Source organism: Cricetulus griseus, chromosome 3 (genome assembly GCF_003668045.3).
Source record: "Cricetulus griseus strain 17A/GY chromosome 3, alternate assembly CriGri-PICRH-1.0, whole genome shotgun sequence".
Lineage (NCBI taxonomy): Eukaryota > Metazoa > Chordata > Mammalia > Rodentia > Cricetidae > Cricetulus > Cricetulus griseus.
Window position 1 is genome coordinate 51068773 of NC_048596.1, and position 12119 is coordinate 51080891.

Genomic DNA, 12119 nt, shown 5'->3' on the forward strand with positions numbered 1-12119 from the left:
TGTTGAGCCTCCTGCCTCTACCTCTCAAATGCTAAGAATACAGGCATGCATGTGCCACCATGCCCAGTTTACATAGTACAGTGATAGGAATCAAACCCAGCAGATCATGCATGGTAGGCAGTCGCTCTACCGATGGAGCTACAGCCCCAGCTCTCACAATTGCTTTTAGAAGGACTTTGTCTCAACCCCAGAAACATGAACATATGTTCGGGAGACTACAAATATGTTTTCTGCACTCACATGCAGTATGTCATAGCCAAATGCTTCCTAGCAAAAGACACAGGACTTTGTCTCGTTTTGCAGTGGTCTGCACTGGCAACCTGGCCACTGTCATGTGTCTGGCAGGCTCAAAGAAAACCGGAGGGCAGGCAGTGGGGACAATCAGCTGTAATAAAGACACGGCCAGCCATCACGTTCTCGGAGGAAAACATGAGTCTCCACATTCTGGCTGAGTTCTTCTTGGGAGTCAAAAATCTCAGGAGGAAGGGAGGGGGGTGGAGGGAGAAAGGAAGAGAAAGAGGAAGGGAGGGAGAGCAAATAAAGGTGTTTTATTTTAATGTCTTAAAACAAAACCTGAGGCTAGGGAGATGGCTCAGTGGACACCAGCACCTGCTGCATGAGCATGGGGAGCAGCGTTAAAATCCGTAGCACTTGTGTACAAATCTGGACACCGACACTCACCTGAAACCCCAGCATGGTCAGGAGCAGAGACAGGACTGATGGGGCTTTACTGGCTGCTAGTGGAGCTCCAGGTTCAGGGAGAAACTCTGTCTCAAGGGCATACAGCAGAGAGTGACAGAGCAGGACACCGGATGTCCTCTTCTGGCCTCCATGCATGCTACACTTCACCAATATATGTTGCATACATAACACACTCATATACTACACACACTCACACATAATACATACTTGTATGCACACAGTGGGGAAAAATAAAATAAAATATATATACATTTGTAGTACTACTCAGAATTTCATCTCATTGAAAGATGCATATGCTGCCAGGTGGTGGTGGTACACACCTTTAATTTCAGCACTTGGGAGGCAGATATCTGAGTTCGAGGACAGCCTGGTCTACAGAGTGAGTTCCAGGACAGCCAGGGCTACACAGAGAAACCCTGTCTGAAGAAGAAGAAGAAGAAGAAGAAGAAGAAGAAGAAGAAGAAGAAGAAGAAGAAGAAGAAGAAGAAGAAGAAGAAGAAGAAGAAGGAGAAGAAGAAGAAGAAGAAGGTGTGTGTGTGTGCATTTGTATGTTGAAATAAGGTCTTGCTATGTGGAACAGAATGGCCTTGAATTCATGATCTTCCTACCTCAATCTCCCAAGTAGTGGATTTATAAGCCTTGGGCACCATACCTAGCGATTATTTATTTAGGGGATGAGAAATAGCTCACTGGTTAGAAACACTTATGGCTCTTTCATGTAGCTCACAACTACCTGTAATTCCTGCTCCTCCTACAAAGGCATTCATTCCAGTGCAAGTGAGCACACACACACTTTAATTATTTTGGAGGGATTTCTTTGTTTTAAATATTTATTTATTTGAATGTATATGGGTATTTTACCTGCATGTATGTCTGCATACCATGTGCATACCTGGTGCCCTCAGAAGCCAAAAGAGGGCATCAGATCCCCTGGTGTTACAAATGGCTATGGGTCAGGAACTGAACTTGGGTTCTCTCCATCTCTCCAGCCCCTATTGTATTTGGAGACAGGGTCTTGCTTTGTTGCTCAGGCTGGTCTCAAACTCCTGGGCTCAAGTAATCCTCCAGCTTCAACCTTCCGAGTAGCAGGAGCTACCGGAGCCTAATGCCACTATAGTTTTGTATTGTTTGCTTGCTTGCTTGTTTTTGAGGGGTGGTGTTGTCAGGGTCTCACTGCATAGCTCTAGTTGTCCTGGATCTTTTAACATATACAAGGGTGACCTTGAACTCACAGAGATCTGCCTGTCTCTAACGCAACAGTGCTAGGATTAAAGGCATGTGCCACCATTCCTGGTTCTATTTTTTTTTTCTTTTAATAAATTCCTGGCTCTATTTCTTTCTTTTGATAATTGATTAAAAAAAAAAAAAAAAAAAACTAAAACAACTGAAGGGCAACAGAAAAACCCAAACCACACTTCATTGACTGAAGCCATGACTACCATGTCAGATGCCTGCCTGTAATTTGGGACCAAATTGATAACTTTCTTCCACTCACCCTTCTCCCATGGCAGCTACCCATAGTCCACCCTCCTCAGACTTTAGGTCCTCACTTTCTGTGTCTCCGAGCTTCTACCTGGCCTCCTTTCTACCTGCATACCATTCTGGAAGCTAGAACGGTGCAGATCTGAGGAGTGACACCAAGACCTTGCATTCCTACCACAGCTGAATTCACACTCCAACAGTTCAAGGAGAGCAGCTGGCCTGCAAAAACCTCAACAATAACTCCTAGAAGAAAAATATAAAAACAGTGCTGGCGTTTGTTTCTCGGCTTCTGTTTATTTGTGTTTGTCCTCAGCCTGAATCTAGGAAAATACGTCCGAGACTGCACTGCAAGGGACAGAAGGAAAGCAGGTGTTCAAACTGCTGAGGGGAAGCATATGCAGTGATAAGATAGTGACTCGGTGGCTTTTAGAGTTTCTGCCCTGTGCTGGGAGCCACAAGCCATGTACCTGGCACTGTGCCAGAGATTAAAAAAAAAAAAATAAACAAGAACACAGCACACGCCTTTAATCACAGCACTCTGGAGGCAGAGGCAGGTGATCTCTGAGTTCAAGGCCAGTCTCATCTACAGAGCGAGTTTCAGGACAGCCAAGATTACACAGAGAAACTCTGTCTCATAAAACAAAACAACAAACAACATAACAAGAGCACACAGATTAGTTGGGGAAGATAGAGGAGTCAGGGCAGGCTTTGCAGGAGGGGGACAGGGAGGGGAGGTGATGCCCCTTAAGCTGAAACCCAAAGGATAAGAGAAGAGAAGCCTGCAACAAAGCCAGGGGGCTTGAGAGTTCAGGTTAAGAACTTTAATCCCAGCACTCGGGAGTGAGAGGCAGGCAGATCTATGTGAGTTCAAGGCCAGCCTGGTCTACAAAGCCACACCAAGAAACCCTGACTAGAAAAAAAAAAAAAAAAAAAAAAAAAAGAATGCTGGAGCAAGCTGAATGTGGCTAGGAAGGCTATCTGGAGGTTGCAGAAACGGACAACCACCATGGTAAAAAGTAGAGTGTTCCCTGAGGTCAAGGGTCTTGATTAGGTATGGACAGACTGAGACACCCCTGTAGCACTTGCTTCTCTGTGTAAGCCAATGGTCAAGCTGCCCCACTACAGCATTCTCATCCAACTCTTTTGTTTTTGTTTTTGTTTTTGTTTTTGAGACAAGGTCTCACTATATAGCCCTGGTTGTCCTGGAACTTGCTGTGTAGATCAGGCTGGCCTCAAACTCTCAGAGCTCCACCTCCCTCTATCTTCAGAGTGCTAGGATTAAAAGTGTATACTGCCATATCCCCAAAGTTTTTTGTTTTTTTTTTTTTTTTAATGGGTATGTATTGATTTGTGTAAGTATATGCCCCATGAGTTCAGTTACTCAAGGAGGCCAGAAGAGGGGGTCAGGTCCCATGGAGCTGGAGTTGCAGACAGATGTTAACCACTGAATGTTGGTGCTCGGAACCGAACTTTGGTCCTCTGGAAGAGCAGGAGTCACTCTTAACCACTGAGCCATCTCTCCAGCCGCCTCAACCCCATGCAACTTTTAAATCTTCCTAGTGAGTATTAAGCAAACACTAGAAAATGTACCACAGTCTACAAGTTCAACCCACTGTCAGGGCACAGTGAATAGGAGACAAGCTGCAACTCCCATGTTTTTTCCTGTACTCACTCCTGTGACCAAGAAAGCCTATCAAAGTTTCTCCGTGGTTATATAACAAGAACATGGCAAATGACACACAGGATCCAACCATTTCCCCTTTGGAAACAACCAAAGGGAGTGTTTGCAGAACATGCAGTCCGGGCTTTGTACCTGGGTGATTGGTGAGGTCTGGAACGGCCATCCAGGGGCAAGAGTCTGGCTAATCCAAAGTACTTACTTCCTTCTGATAATCAGTAATTTGTAATTTCCCACTTTTAGAAGTAGTAATTACTCCAAACAAAGAGCAGTAACCAAAAACAGTACTTAAAAGGAATGGTTTCTTTTTCCCCCAGAAGAGCTCTGCAGCTCAGTTAACCAAAAATAGATAAATACATAAAAACCTTAGCTCAAAGCTTAAATTTGTCTATTAGATATGATTCAATTGGCAAAGTAACTGGAGGGAAAACATGTAAGCAAACAGAAGAAAAGTAAAAGCTTCCCCGTGGCCAGGCCCCCACTCCCTGAAGCAAATTTGCCTGAAGTTTAGTCTACCTGAGCCACCTTCTTCCAAAAGAAGCCACCTGCTGCCAAAATTCCTAGAATTTATTTTCTAGGAATTTAGACAATTCAAATCGGCTGCCTCCGCTCTCTCACCTGACTTCCCTATCTGCCTGAAGGGCCCACTTGAAATTCAAGTGTCGAGCCAAACTCGCAGGCTTACAAATAGAAAATGCCCTGTCATTCTTCTCCCTGGCTTTTCACATTCCAGCCCTCCCCACTGCCTGACCTAGGGGACAGAGCACCAGCTGCCTGGCAACTATGTACCCTGGAAGAAACCACCCACCCAGGAAAAACCATACAAAGCAGGCCACACTGCACTAGCTGAACAAGCTTTCCATTTTGGGTCTAAGGTCTTTCCTTGGTAGGGGACCAAGTGCCCATACTGCAACCCAGTGTGACCGCAGCTCCGTAATGAGGGTTGACAGACTCCACGAGATGGGCCTTAAATAGTCACCTAGGGCACCCCACCCCTTCTTGTGTAGCCCAGGCTGACCTGGACCAAAGCTATCAATGGGACGATGACCATGAGTTTGAGACTCTCCTGCCTCCGTTTCCTAAGTGCTGGGATTTCAGATGTGTACCACTATACCAGGTGTATGATATGGTGAGCCCAGGACTTCATGCATGCTACATCCCCAGCCCACACACAAGTCCTTTTATATTATTATTATTTGTCTGTATTTGTGTGTGTGTGCATGTTTATTCAGGTATACACATATACATGGGCGCAAGTCTATGCAGGTGTGTGTGCTTGTCAAAGTCATATATCTTTCTGTAACATCACTACCTTGTCTCTTACCTCACCCTGCTCACCATCTGGTTACTGTCAGGCCTGAGAGCTCTGGGGAGTCCTCTGTCTCCACCCCCACTCTGGCTGATAGGGCTGCGGACCTATCCCATCTTTTACCACGCCCATCTTTTACCGGGATTCTGGACATGAGAACTCCAAGCATGAGCCACAGGTACTTAGGTAATGACCATCTCCCCAGTTCCACAAGCCCTCTTTTTTGTTTGTTTGGGGTTTGTTTGTTTGTTTTTCAAGACAGGGTTTCCCTGTGTAGCTTTGAAGCCTGTCCTGGAACTAGCTCTTGTAGATCAGACTGGTCTCACAGAGATCTGCCTGCCTCGGCCTCCCAAATGCTGGGATTAAAGGCAAGTGCCGCCACTGCCAAGCCACGAACCCTCTTTTTATAAATGCCAACCTTCAAAAGTCTAAGCCTAAGAGACTGCCATATACAAATTCATCTTTCGGGCAAAGTCTAGATAAAAGAAAAAGTTTGGGTTGATGCTCCATCTTGGAGTTTAAGATCCCAACAGGTAAGGGGTGAATCCCAAAGGCAACTCCTGACCAGTAAACCACCTGCAGCTGCTTTGACTAGTCTCTGATAGTCTTTTTCTGTGATTGCCCAGTGCCCTATGCCCAATCTTGTTTGTGCTTCACTGCAGCCAGGGCTAAATAGTTTTTAAAAAATCTGCCTAGGGGACTGGAGAGATGGCTCAGAGGTTAAGAGCATTGACTGTTCTTCCAAAGGTCCTGAGTTCAACTCCCAGCAACCACATGGTGCCTCACAACCATCCGTTATGAGATCTGGTGCCCTCTTCTGATGTGCAGATATACATGGAAGCAGAATGCTGTATACATAATAAATAAATAAAATCTTTAAAAAAATTTAAAACATAGGAAGGGTGACAAAACTCGGATTAATTTGAGGATTGTACTGGCCGTGTGTCTGGCTGGAAATGGCTGCAGTTACCCCCCAGAGACTCGCTTATTCCCTGGGCACTGGCAGCCAGGATTGCAGAATTGGGGTAGGGGTGTCAGAACATTTGGTTTGGAGTTAGAGCAAAAAACTTGCATCGGTGTCGCAAGCGCTCTGAATTACTTACAGTACACTTATTTGGGGCTCCCGGAAAGGCGGGGCTCAAACCCTCGGAAGCCACCCCTTGGGGCTGTCCCTTGGTAAGGAATAAAGCCAACGTTTTGCACGTACTAGACCGCTGAGTCACACCTCTAGCCCCTCTTCTTCCTGATGCTTCTCCGCACCCTTTACGTGTCTCAGGTTCATCCCAATCCTGGCTCTGATTAATCTACTCTTGTCCCGGCTTTCCCTTAGATTTTGGCTTGTTTCCTTGTGTCCTGAGTTCTTGCCCTCGGGGCGTGGAACCCATGGTGTGTGAAAACTGCACCATCCCATTCGGGAAACATGCAAACCCTGCTCATACTACAGTCTGCCGGCTGTAGTGCAGGTGTGGCAGGTGCGGACACGAGGGGAAAGGCCACGCTTCGGGGCAGCTCTCTGCTACTCCCAATCCCTGTGTGGGAGTCCCTCACACACCCAGGCCCTCCCCCCAGACCTGGAGCTCAACCTCCCAGGGCCCCAGGTAGGTCAGAGGATCTGGGTGGGTACAGGGGTCCCCGGGACCAGAAGGCGGGGCTAACTAATGCATTCATTTCCCTTGTAGTCTCTCTCTTATGTATTAGTAGCATGGAAAAGTGCCAACTGGATAGAGCCAAAGCCTGGGAATAGCACTGGGTAGGAGGCCAAGGAAGAGACTTGACAGCTGCCCTGGAGGCCAAGCCTGGGTCAAAGCCTCACTGCTCTTGAGCTCATCGCCTCAATCTGCCTTCCAGGGCTGATCCTGAAACCCGCACTGGGGCCTGAGGTTTCTGAATTTCCACCCTTCCTGTTGCTCCTCCTAACCCCACCCAGCTGAGCCTCTCTTCACCCTTTCGCTCCTGCTGCCTCCCTGCTTGGAAAACCTCCCCCAGCTCCTGTTCAAGCCTTGAGACACCGTTTACTAACCGAGTCTTCCTGTTAGTAGAAGGAACAAAATGCTGATAAAAGCATGAGGCTTCTCAGAACAACCTCCAGTGAGGATGTGGACCCTGCCCACAGTGCTCACCCTGTCTGAACTTGTCTATTAGATGCAAAATTAGTGCCCACCTTGTGGAATTGTGTGCAACATACAGAATGCTTAACACAGAGCTAGCAAGCGGTTCATAAGAATAGCTCATGAACACTTACCACACACTGAGCACACTGTATGTTAATTTCTCATGAAACAGAAGTTGGAGTTTTAGGAAGAAAATGTTTGTTAATTTACATCATTCTCACAGTGCTGTAAGAGAAGCACTACACCATCCCCTTTTCAACTTACAGATAAGAAAATTGAGACACAACCATCTCCTAACCTGGGTCCTGAGGAACAAACCCAAGGCCTGAGTATGCCAGGCAGGAACTCTACAAACAAGTTATATCCCAAGCCTCAAGACAGAGTTTCAACGAGCTACCCAAGGTCCCAGAGACAGGGTTTCTCTGTGTGGCCTTGGCCGTCCTGGAACTGGATCTGTAGGCCAGGCTGGCCTCAAACTCAGAAATCTACCTGCCTCTGCCTTCCAAGTGTTGGGATTATAGGTGTGTGCCACCACTGCCTGGCATTTGATAGCTATGTTTTAATTTATTTATTATGTATACGACGTTCTGCCTGCATGTACACCTGCATGCCAGAAGAAGGCACCGAATCTCATTACAGATGGTTGTGAGCCACAATATGGTTGCCAGGAATTGAACTCAGGACCTCTGGAAGAGCAGCCAGTGCTCTTAACCTCTGAGGCATCTCTCCAGCCCTTGATAGCTATTTTTAAGTATTTTTAAAAATTTCTTCAATGCCTGTGCGTGTTGATTGATATGTGTATGTGTACCATATGTGTGTCCAGTGCTCCGAGAGGTCAGAAACTGTTTCAGCTCCGCTGGAACTAGAGTTTTGGATCATTGTGAGCTGGTTTGTGGGTGCTCGGAACTGATCCCAGATCCTCCAGAAGACTAACAAGTGCCCTTAACCACTGAGTCATCTCAGTAGCCCCAGGATTTGGCCTTTTGATCCCTTTGTATACGTGTGAACCTTCATGAGTGTAAGTGCATTGTGTGCATACATGAGTGCCTGAAGATGGTGTCAGATCCCCAGGAACTGGAATTACAGATGGTCATAGACGGGCAGGCGCTGGAACTGAACTCAGGGCCTCTGCAAGAGCAGTAAGTGCTCTTAACTACTGAGCCATCTTTCCAGCCCCAGCTATTTGTTTTTTGTGATTCTGATATTTATTTTATTTGCTTTGAGACAAGGTCTCACCATGTAGCATTGGCTTGCCTGGAGCTCACTATGTAGACCAGGTTGGCCTTGAACTCACAGAGCTCAACCTGTTTCTGCCTTCCTGGTGCTGCGATTAAAGGCGAGGGCCACCATACTTGGCTCTAATTTGTATTATTATCCCCTTAATACTTTCAGAGAAGAGAAAATGTCTAAGATCCCTCAGATTTCAAGAGACATTTCCTGTTTCTTCATGGCCCCCTCCCCCCAAAATAAATTCCCCCTTCCCTTAGGGAACTATAACAGGAAAGGAAAACAATTTTGCTTCTAAAATCTAAAAGCTTTGATTTCCCTAAGCAGGATCACCCCTTCCAGGCTCTGAGTTGAGACCACTCTGCTGTGTTACATCTGAAAGTCTCACCTCTCTGGACTGTGAGATGGAGTAGGCAGTGTCTGCTCTTCTGGGCGGAGCTGAGAACACACTGAGACGCACACTAGGAGGACCTGAATGTCCAAAGAGAGAGAGAGAGAGAAGAAGGGCTCTTCATCTGGAACCCTTTTGAACAACCAGCCGGCCTACTGGGAAGTCTTTCTGTGCCCGCCAGACCTCAAGCTTGTTGTGGAAAAAAACAGAGGCATTTATGGGGAAATGAAACCACCCTCCTCAGCGGAACATTCCCCCACACATTTGCTGAGGCACAAGGCTGCTACTCTGCAGGGAGCATTCAGCCTTAGGGGGCCCTTGAAGCCAGTCTGACGCCACAGGACCATTCAGAGGCTGGTAAACAGCCCATGGTATCCCAGCTCTGTGGCAAGCATTCATGCACAGAATTCTTTGTCCTCATGAGGACAGACAGAGAGCTGCTGTGTGCTGCAAAGCCCTAGGCCAGAGCCCCATTTTCAAAATCCCCAACCAGAGACCATGCCAAGGGCAAGCACACCAACAAACCTTTAAAGAACACTTGTGAAATAAGCTTGCCCAAACTTGGACTTCTGGCTTGAAAACTTAGATTTACTTGTTAATTCTAGAGGGAAGCATGGCATGACTACAGGAAGAAGTCTGGCAAGCTCCTACTTTAAAAAGCGGACCTAGCCAGGTGTTGGTGGCACAGGCCTTTAATCTCAGCACTTGGGAGGCAGAGGCAGGTGGATCTCTGTAAGTTCGAGGCCAGCCTGGTCTCCAGAGCGAGTTCCAGGACAACCTCCAAAGCTACACAGAAAAACCCTGTCTCGAAAGAAAAAAAAAAAAAAAAAAAAAGGTGGACTTAGCACACTTCCATGCCTTCTGAAGGATGAGCTACAATGCACCCAACATTACTTCTGTGAGTGTCCTCTCCCCAAATGCATCCATCACCTGATGTGAGCATGAGGGACATCATCAGACACACCAGACTAAGGGACATGGCTACGAAACAACTGGCTCCTTACCCTTCAAAAAGATCAACGCCCGTGCCTTGGCCTGCTGCCAAGCCTGAGAACCTGAGTTCAGTCTGTAAGAACACATGGTCCCTTTGTCCCAAGTCATGTCCACTGACTTCCACACTTGAGACACACACACACACACACACACACACACAATTAAAAAAAAAATTACAGCTTCTGGATGTGGTTGTATAAACTTTGGTAGGCAAAGGCAGAAGAATTGTGAGTTTGAGGCCAGCCCTAACTATAAAGGGACTTTCCAGGCCAGCCGGAGTTACACAGTGAGACCTAAATTGAAGCAATAGTAGCTTATAACTGCAATCCCAGAATCTGAGAGGCTGAGGCAGTAGGATCAGCTTTAGTTGTGAGGCCAATCATACATAGAAAGTCTCAGGACAGTCTAGGCAACAAGGGTGAGACTGTGTCAGACAGCATTAAAAACAAAAAATAATAGACTGAGAAAATAGAGAAGAAGACAAGTAAATTCCAAGGGGGAATCAGATGGTTGAAAGCTAACTGGAAGGAAAGTTCAGCTCTGTTAAAGAAACTATAGGGGTAATCAAGAAATGTATGAATGGATGATAAATTGAGTAATAGGTCAATGTGAAATTTACTGAATATAATTTTATGTTGGGTTGCATAAGGAAATGTCCACATATACTGAAACACTTGGGGATTAAAATGCTATGATATCTACAGAACAACTCAGCAAAAAAAAAAAAAAAAAAGAGGATTATTATAGTATCTATACAGAGAGATATTAAAGTAAATAAGAAAATCATTTAAGAATTGGAGACCATGTGCTGACCATGCCTTTAATCCCAGCACTCAGAATGCAGAGGCGGGCAGATCTCTGAGTTTGAGGCCAGCCTGGTCTACATAATGAGTTTCAGGCCAGTCAGAGCTTCATAGTGAGACCCTGGAGGGTGTCGGGGATGATAAAAGGAAGGATGGAGGAGGAACTAACACCTTCAGTTGCATGCTTAGCTGAGTCACCCGGGGTTGCATTTCCTAACCTCACAGCTCAAATGGTACTCTGAAATAGGCTGTGCATTAGCCTCTTGCAAGCCCTGGTAGGGGCTGCCCATTTTGGTCTAGGAGGCTGGAGACTTAGCACTTCAGCACTGACACTTCTGCTCAAAACATTTCAAACAATTCTCTACCACACAGGAAAATAATCACTCAGTGTTGCAACCAAACCTTGCTTTCCACCCAAAATGACCCATCCACCTAACTCTCCAGCCTGCTTCCAAAGAGATCATGGGCTGTGGGAAGTGTCAAGGACCTAGAGACTCTAATGCCTTATCCACATTACCAGGAAGTCACGAGGGGCTCATAATGGACCCTAATATACCCAACATGGGAGATTAATCCCAGCGACTCCAAGGCCAGAACTCTTTTGAGGATCCTGGGACCTCTGCAGCATCTTCCAGTCCCTTTGGCTCTTTGCAAAAATGAGAAAACTCTGTTTCCCCAAGGAAATAGTCTTCTTTTCCTTTTTAAAAACTTAACCTCCTTCTTACATTTTGTGTGTGTTTGCCTGGAAGTCAGAGAACAACCTGCAGGAGTCAGTTCTCTCCTTCTACCGTGTGGATCCCAGGGATCAAACTCAGGTCATCAGGCTTTTTGCAGCAATCACTTACCCACTGCACCCACTAGTCCAAATTATCCTTTTTTAATGCATAGTTATCTCTGAATGCAGTCACAACAGAGAAAGAACAAAAATATTACTTCTGGGGATGTAGCATATTGGGTAGTGTCAGCCTAGCATATCAGAGGTTCATAGTGGGTTCAATCCCCAGCACTGCCTAAACCAGAGTGGTAGCATACAGGACCGTGATGCCAGCAGTCCAGAGGAAGATGCAGAACAGAAGTTACTCTCCAGCCCTTCATGCCTCCTTCCATGCTGCTCCTTCTGTGGTGATGCCCCTGTAAGATGGAGACCTCCTGTTCTGTAGTCACTGTCTCCAGCCTGAGCCTTATATGAGAACACCTGTGAGACGCCTTAAGGTTTAATGTCCAGTTAGTCCCTACCCATTCTACCCAGGACTCCCAACTGTCCCAGCCAGTAAATTATCACCCAGAGGACTGGGGGGCCTCATCATCTCCACTAGCTGTGTCATCCCCCCAACCCCACCCCTTTTTTCAGAGTTCAAAACATTCTGGATTTTTATATGCATTACATCATTTGGTCAGCAGAAGAGGGTTTTGAAAATACTGG

The 12119-nt window shown here is 46.3% G+C and overlaps 1 protein-coding gene across 1 annotated transcript in view; it reads right to left on the reverse strand.

Annotated features, from left to right (window-relative positions):
* The window catches only part of Ahnak (AHNAK nucleoprotein), an 89260-nt gene that overhangs the window by 46296 nt on the left and 30845 nt on the right, over positions 1 to 12119 (reverse strand). The window lies entirely within an intron of this gene.